The sequence below is a fragment of the Cryptomeria japonica genome, chromosome 5 (assembly GCF_030272615.1).
Source record: "Cryptomeria japonica chromosome 5, Sugi_1.0, whole genome shotgun sequence".
NCBI lineage: Eukaryota > Viridiplantae > Streptophyta > Pinopsida > Cupressales > Cupressaceae > Cryptomeria > Cryptomeria japonica.
In genome coordinates, this window is record NC_081409.1 from 99,106,797 (window position 1) to 99,114,531 (window position 7,735).

The following is a 7,735-nucleotide window of genomic DNA, read 5'->3' on the forward strand; positions in this document are numbered from 1 at the left end:
ACAAAATGTTTCTACTTAAGGCCCAATTTATGTCCATCATATCCATGCACTTAACCTCTTGCTACATCTTCACATTTTGAGGATGTCTATATTCAATTTCTCATCTAAGAATAAAATTTACTAATTTTAGAAAAAACATGGGCACTTTTGACCACCTCTAGTCCCCCCATTTCCATGTGCATACATATATATTCTAAATAAGAGTTATGGTACCCATAAGTTGACTAATTATAACCCTATGCATACTTAGGATCAATGGCATAAAAAAACCCTAAAAATTATAGTACCATACTCAAATCAAACCTAAATCACTTAAATTTGGATCGTAGGTTGAGTAATGTGACCTTTCTCAAGCCTCCATAATTATTAAAAATAATTATTTTACAATTTTTGGGAGATAATTTGGTTGAAACCAAAAGTTCATAAGAACTCCAAATTCTCCCCAAATGGCTTCAAATCTAGATCTTATTAGCTTCCATATGTCTTTCGTCACCCCTCTAATTTTTTTTTTAAAATTGTAAAATGAAATTTAGAGATATGCACTTAAATAATTTAACCTTCCTAACTAATTGTTTTTTTGCTTATTTCTTAACTTTTAGATGGTGAGATCATTCTCTAATGTCACTTATAATAAAATGAATTACAAAAGAGTAGAAGATAATAGAGAATATATAGGAAATTTACTTGATTATTCTTAAGAATAAGAAGTGAATTTGAGGGGGAAACCTATAAAATTTTCAAATAAGAACACAATTCATAATGTGATGATCATAAACTAACCACTAGCTCCTATATACACCATACATATGCCTTCAATGTCACCCAAGTAAACGTAAATACTTCTATAAGACTATATAAATGATTATATAACTTAATTAAGGGCTATGCTAGATATAATTCAACTACAGATATCACAATATAATAAATGAATTAAGGGTGTAGGAAAATGTTGAAGATCTGTGTAGAACTAGTCATGAAGGTACATAACATGTTGTCTTTGTCTATTAAATGACTTTGGTTCCTAATAGCCTCATAAGTATCTACAGATCATATCCAAGCTCCTTTGTGTCAAACCTAAGTGGTATGTAAAGACCTAATCTACAAATAATTCTCTAGAACTAGTGTTATCTATTGAGTATAATGTAGAATCATGAAAACTACATTAGTTTGAATTTTGGTATCAAAATGCTAGTAAGCATTATGGTTTTTCAAAAATTATTTAGGGAAGTTGCCAAATTGCTAGGGTCAAGTTCTCCCATGTCAACCCCATTTTCAAATAGGCTTTACAACTTTGAGAAAATGGTTGTAAATAACATGCATAATTATGATTCTATTGGAGACTAAGATTGTCTTTAAGATCCAAATCAAAATGTTCCTAGACTAAATCCTCCATATTCTTTTGATTTCTTCCTATAATTATTTGTTATTTCTTTTATAAATTAATTGGAGAAGTGAATGTCTTTAAATGCCAACACATGACAATTAGTCACATAAATGTGTACCAAGTCTGATCACAATGGCTAGTGAAAAGGTGCAAGAAGATTTGGATTTAAATTTAAAAATTTAAAAATTGAGGTCAATTTTGCATTACTCATGATTAACCCTAGACAAGAAAGAATTGAATTTGAGATAGGAATCAAATTTACAGATATGAAACAAACTTAGATACACTAAATGAATAATAATAGCATAAATATGAAAATATATACATATAATAATGAAATAAGATCATATATATAGAAATAAATATAAATGAATAAGAAATTAAAATACACCAAATGTTACTATATAACCATATTGAATCATCTATGAAAAAATGACTAAAACTTAATAAAAATTTAACAAATTTCATTATTACTACATTAAAATCCTATCGTCCAAAAATTTCATTGATTACTTTTAGAAATTCAATCTTAACATATGTTTAACATAATTTCAACTCAAGATCAGTTCAACATTTCTCACTTTCTAGAAACGTGGAGGGCACCTCTCGATGCCATTGTTGAATTTTACATTTCAAAACACCGGATATGAACTTAGTAACAAAATACTTCAATATGTAATTTTGTGTTTTTCTTTCGTTCATTATAGAAAACTACTCATAAACTTCACACAGTAGAGTGGACCCATCTCTTTGCATGGTTCGGTAGAAATTTAGTTTGCTTCTTACATCGTTGAATATAAGTGTTCAACATTAATTTTAATGAATTAACAAAATATATAATGAATCGTGGACCACTAGAGAGTTAATGCTTTGCTTTCTTATCTATATAAGAAAGTGAGTTTTTAGCTAAATTATTTTTAAGTTATATTGTTGTTTTATGACATTTTGAATCTTACTTTCGATTATGTTTAAAACTTCTTTTGAGAGTTTGATTGATTTAAGATTTAATAAGTGTTGTATTGATGTAAGAAAACAAAATTTATTTTTTATCATTATAGTTTATAAATTTTGTTAAATTATTATTTATTCTTGTATTAACATAATCACATTTTATGAAATGTTGTTTATGAAAATTGATGATACAAAATGCTTGTACTCAAAATTCCTCGTCATTTATACATTGAGTAAAAATATATTGACTAGGTAAATCAAAAGAAAACACCTCTTCTATATACTAAAATAATATGTGAAATTGTGTCATTATATCATCAAATACTTCCTTAACATCTCTACCATATTCTACACTTGACACACGTGTAAATAAACATATAAGAAACTACTTGTAAGCTTCATATCTTTGAGCCGTTCATAGTGTTGATAAAATAAACTTTTTTAACATCAATTTCCACTACCGTAATATTCTACCAACACGATCGAGATGAGTTTGAAGTGAAGAAAATCACCGTGAAGACTTCTGATTGACGGCTAAGTGTTTCGCAAAGTCTTGTTGACTTTGCTATTTACTTCCACGCGCCCTTTCGTTCTCCAACATCTTTTTCTTGTTCTTATGAGTGGCCGCTTTTGGTCGAAGAGAATATGTTGCAAACCCAAAAGCACTCTGGAATGTTGATTCGCTTTGTAATTTGGGTCTGTTTGGTGGGTTTTACTGCTGCAAAATGTGTTCCTGAGAATTGTGGTTCGATGAATGTGAGTTATCCATTTTGGATTAACAATTCTCATTGTGGGTATCCTGGTTTTCAGATCAATTGCACTCAGGATGAAGATACTGGAATAATGGCTCTATTTATCCGTGTCTTAAAGGGTAATAATGAATCTTCTCCAGCTCCAGATTATTATAAGATTAGGGAGATCGATTATATGGGTCACCTCACCGTAAATTCGACTTCCCTCAAATCCTCCTTATGTGAAACTAACACTAAGATATTGTTATTCACGCTACCTAAAGAGGGTCCTTTCACCATTTCCATCTCCAATAAGTTTGTGGGTATTGGCTGCAACACGTTTGCTATCTACACATACCAGGAGTTCGGACGCGCGCAATGTGAAACAATATGTAACTCTCAAATTGATGAACCAAGTGATGAACCATACTGTCGCTATGGCTGTTGTGAACTTAACCTTCTTTATAATTGGAGGTGGATAAATTTCACGGGTGGAAATTTGTTTGGTTTGCAAGATTCTACCACGAACGTTTCTAGCACAGTGTGCGGCTTCTCCACCATATTTGACCCCTCCACCTTCACCGTAGTCGATAATAACACAAACCTCTTTTGGGGAGAAGGTATGAAGGCTGATTATGGTCTCCGCCTTAAGTGGGGTATCGGCCAGGGGAGATGCTCCAAGGCTATAGGAACTGCCAATTATTCTTGCTCCATCAACGCAGAATGCATTGATTCCCCTTCGGAAGAAGGGTATGTATGCAAATGTCTTCCTCGATATGAAGGAAATGGTTACTCTAATGGCACTGATTGCAAAGGTATGAACTCCGCACTTTTGTTAATTAGAACAATTATTAATATTATGTTTTCACTTTTATAATATCTCTCTTTCAAATCTCAAAGCCTCTAACAAGAATAATGATGAATGTCAGACATAGACGAGTGCAGTGATAAAAAGTCGAACCTGTGCGTTGGAGCAGAGGCAGGAGGAAAATGCCATAATTTGGCAGGTTCCTACAATTGCTCGTGTGAAAAGGGTTATGAAGGAGATGGCTTTCAAAATGGGACAGGATGTGTATCCAAAAATTCAAATCACTTTGTAATTCCTGTAATCATAGGTAACGAAAATTAGATTTACTGCGTGTCTGTTTTATTTTAATTATTTGCCGGAAAATAGGTATATTCTAATAACTATAATTTTATCTCAACGTCTGGTTGGTAAAATGCACAGGATCCGTCTCTTCGTTCATGGTTGTCTGTTTAGGAGCGTCTATTGTGGTTTGGTGGTTAAAGAAACGCCACTTGAAACTTGTGGAGGCCAAGTATTTTCAGCGGTTGCAGCAATACATCGCTACTAGAGTGGGTAGAGAAAGCCCGAGAATGTTTTCTGCCAAAGAATTGGCAAGAGCTTCCAATAATTATTCAAAAGAAATGGTCCTCGAAAGTGGCGGCTTCGGAACTGTGTTCAAAGGTATTCTATTGGATGGTACTCTTGTGGCCATTAAAAAGTCCAAGGAAGCTTTAAATCTAGAGGATGACCATGAGTTTCTTAATGAAGTTGCAATTCTCTCCCAAATAAATCACAGAAACATAGTGAAATTGTTAGGTTGCTGCATCCAAACTAAATTTCCGTTACTGGTATCAGAATTTGTTCCGAATGGAACACTTTTTCAACATTTACACTCCAAAGAGGGGTGTTTTGCAGATTGCAATTGAGACGGCGGAGGCTTTGGCATATCTCCATTCTGGAGCGTCTCAACCCATTTTCCACCGGGATGTAAAATCGTCTAATATTCTTTTGAATGAGAGACTCTCTCCCAAAGTTGCAGACTTTGGGATTTCTCGTCTCATCTCCACTTCCAATAACACGCATCTTACAACAAATATAATGGGCACAAGGGGTTACTTAGATCCTGAGTACTTCCAAACGTATCAGCTCACAGACAAAAGTGATGTTTATAGTTTTGGTGTTGTCCTGATTGAGCTTATAACAGGTCTGGTACCACTTAGTGTAGAAAGGGCAAGCGAGGAGTGGAGCTTATCCAGTCTCTTTCTTGCCAGAATCAACCATAATCGCCTCAGGGAAATCTTAGATAGCAAAGTATTGGAGGAAGAAAGCCAGCAACAGATGGAAGATATTGGAAGGTTAGCAAGAGAATGCCTTCATTTAGAAAGGAGGAAAAGACCATCGATGAAAGAGGTTGTGGAGCAACTTTTATGGGTAAGAGGCGGCACAAGAAAGAAAAAAATCCATGACAATGCAATATTTGAGGAGGGAAGCATTTCCTAAGAAGCTTCACAAGCGTCATACAAATTCAGGAGTTACACTTTTCCATCTTCAGTTGCTAGCACGTCTGATGAACCATCCACTCCACTTATTCAGATGTCGACCCTACCTGAACAATTAAGTTCAAAGGAGAGCATTTCTAGTCTATTTTAATACATTGCAGTGCACATGTTTGAAGGTGCGCCATAATAAACATCTATCAGGAATTATAACCGTTCAATTGGTGGAAATTGATGCATGCACTTTACTACCAGGCATGCATGTTTGCGTAGTTTCAATGTTAGATAACTGGAGTTTAGATAGAGTTTGCGTTGGAATTAATGCTCTAGAATCCACATTTTCAGTAGTTCTAGTTAGCTGTCAATATCTCTTGGTTTCTAGTTTGTTGTCAATTATATCTAGTGTGTTGTCAAATAAATTAGCTATTTTATAGGAAGATCTTTGAGTCTTCAGCAGCTATAAATATGTAATACTGTTTGATGAATAAATCAGTAATTCAGTCTTTCTCTGTTATATTTTCAGATGTTTAACTTTTGTAGTCGAATTTTCTAAAATGGTATCAGAGCCATGTGCTTCATTTTTGTTTGAACAGCTGGGTGTTTTGTGAGTTCTGCTCAAAATCTGTTACTGAGTAGTGTACTACAACTATAAGAGCTGAAAGAATGCAGTAGTTGTAGAGGAATCATTAGATGAAAATAGTGATGATGACATCATTAATTATAAATGAAGAATTTATCCTATTTTGAAGACGCCAATCCTTTGAAGATAGAAAAGTATGTAGTAGAGGCTAGATGGATGCTCAATAGTCTGAGGTGCTAACGGATCAGAGAAACTATATCTCATTGAGTTTATGAGACATGCATGTGAGGATTGGTGTCCAATAGCTCTGGAGAGATTTGGAAAATCTAGAATTTCAGCATCATACCTTTACGAGGGTGATGAGACACTTCATGTGCAAATGGTTTCCAATGGTGTTAGGAACTTGGATGATAGTTGCATGACTACACCAACAATTGGGAGCAACTTGAATAAGTTTTACAGGTCTATAAACTATTTCAAAGAATAGCTTCTATATTATGAACTGATTTATTTAATGTTGTAAGTCAGTTTATTATTGTAGCATAAAGAGGGGGTGTTGGAATTAATGCTTCAGTATAAACATGTAGATGTGTCCACATGTTCAGTTTGTTGTATTTGGTCTCCAATTAGCTGTCAATATATCTTTAGTTTCTAGTTTGTTGTCAATTATACCTAATGTATTGTCAAATAAATTAGCTGTTTTATACGAAGATCTTTGAGTCTTCAACAACTATAAATATGTAATATTGTTTGATGAATAAATCAATAATTTGATCTTTCTTTGTTATATTTTCAGATGTTTTATTTCTATAGTCTAATTTTCTATTTCTTTGCATGAAATAAATTAGAACAGTTTAATCTAGTTTTAGGAGGCCATAGATTTGTAAAGTATGTAAGTCTGATTTGTATATGTAGACTTTTATATTGAGGTGCGAAATATAATCTATCTCTGACAAGTTTAATAAAAAATTATTGATTTATGTATGTGATTGTGGTTGTATTTTATGTTATTTGTCTATTCTGAGTGAATTTAACGGAATGAATATCTTTCAGCATTTTAATGGAAAAGATTTAAACCTAAACTTCGTATGAATGAAAATCTTTCAAAACAAAAAGATAAGAACATGTAAATAATTTAAGAGGGAAATTCCTAGAAATTATTACAAAATGTAGATTACAGAGGTTGCAAGTCATAAAGGAGATCATTGTTTTAATGTGAAAGAAAAGAAAAAGAACCAAAGTTTTGAAATAAGAGCCTGTCACAACTCCAAGTCAGGAGTCAACAAAGAAGGACATTTTTTAATTTTTACTTGCCATTGCTTGCAAATCAGAATTTGTGTGAAGGAAATTGCAGATGCATCTTGTGAAGGTTGCCATAGTCGTTTGATTGATTTAGGATTGCAAATATTTTTAAAGTTTGAAGTTGTTTGAAATAGACTATAGTAGAATTTTTATGGAGAGATCATTGTAATTTGTTTGGTTTTATATATATGTGTGTGTGTCTATATATATGTATATATATACATGAACATATATATGTATATATATATGTATGTGTGTGTCTGTAGAAAATTGCATTAAAAATGAATTACTTAAATTCTTAAATACTTGTGAATTATGTAGGTTAACACCACTATGAGGATGGGTTTTGCACATCCATATGATCAAAGTCAATTGCATGAGTCATCACCTGCATTTTAGGTGAATGATTTTATTTTAATACATATGAATTTAATTTGTAGGACTTTTAAATGGATCAATATCAATTTTAATACCTTAACATGTGCTTTATTTGACCTTGTAGAA

At 32.8% G+C, this 7,735-nt stretch overlaps 1 pseudogene; it reads left to right on the plus strand.

Annotated features, from left to right (window-relative positions):
* Positions 1 to 4,174: 4,174 nt before the first annotated feature.
* LOC131068034 (wall-associated receptor kinase-like 22) lies at positions 4,175 to 5,737 on the plus strand (annotated as a pseudogene).
* Positions 5,738 to 7,735: the final 1,998 nt, after the last annotated feature.